The sequence below is a fragment of the Elephantulus edwardii genome, unplaced genomic scaffold, assembly GCF_000299155.1.
Source record: "Elephantulus edwardii isolate Elephantulus edwardi_28Jun2011 unplaced genomic scaffold, EleEdw1.0 scaffold01311, whole genome shotgun sequence".
Classification (NCBI taxonomy): domain Eukaryota; kingdom Metazoa; phylum Chordata; class Mammalia; order Macroscelidea; family Macroscelididae; genus Elephantulus; species Elephantulus edwardii.
Window position 1 is genome coordinate 8,435 of NW_006401061.1, and position 659 is coordinate 9,093.

Sequence of the window (659 nt, forward strand, 5' to 3'; positions counted from 1 at the left end):
TTCACCATCCATCCTAATGCTGCTAATCGGCTCAGTGGTGAAAATCTTTGTCTTCTTCATATTGAGCCTCAATCCATATTGAAGGCTGTAGTCTTTGACCTGCAGCAAGCACTTCAGGTCCTCCTCAGTTTCAGCAAGCAGGGTTGCATCATCTGCGTAAAGCAGGTTGTTGATGAGTCTTCCACCAATCCTGATACCACACTTCTCTTAGAGCCCAGCCTCCTGGATAATCTGTTCTGCATATAGGTTGAAAAGGTATGGGTATAGGACACATCTCTGGCATTTACTTTTCCCAATTTTAGCCATGTAGTGTTTCCTTATTTTGTTCTGATGACTGCCTCCTGGTCCAAGTATAGTTTTCGCATTAGCAAGATCAAGTGTTCTGGGATTCCCATTCTTCTCAGAGTCAGCCACAGTTTGTTGTGATCCCCACAGTCAAAAGCCTTTTCATAATCAATGAAACACAGATAGACATTCCTCTGGTACTTCCTGATTTCAGCCAAGATCCTTCTAACATTAGCTACAATATCCCTAGTACCGCGACCCCTTCTAAATCCAGCCTGCACTTCTGGCAGTTCTTTGCTGATGCCCTGTTCTAGTCATTTTTGGATAATCTTCTGCAGAATTTTGCTTGCATGTGAAATCAACGATATTGTTCT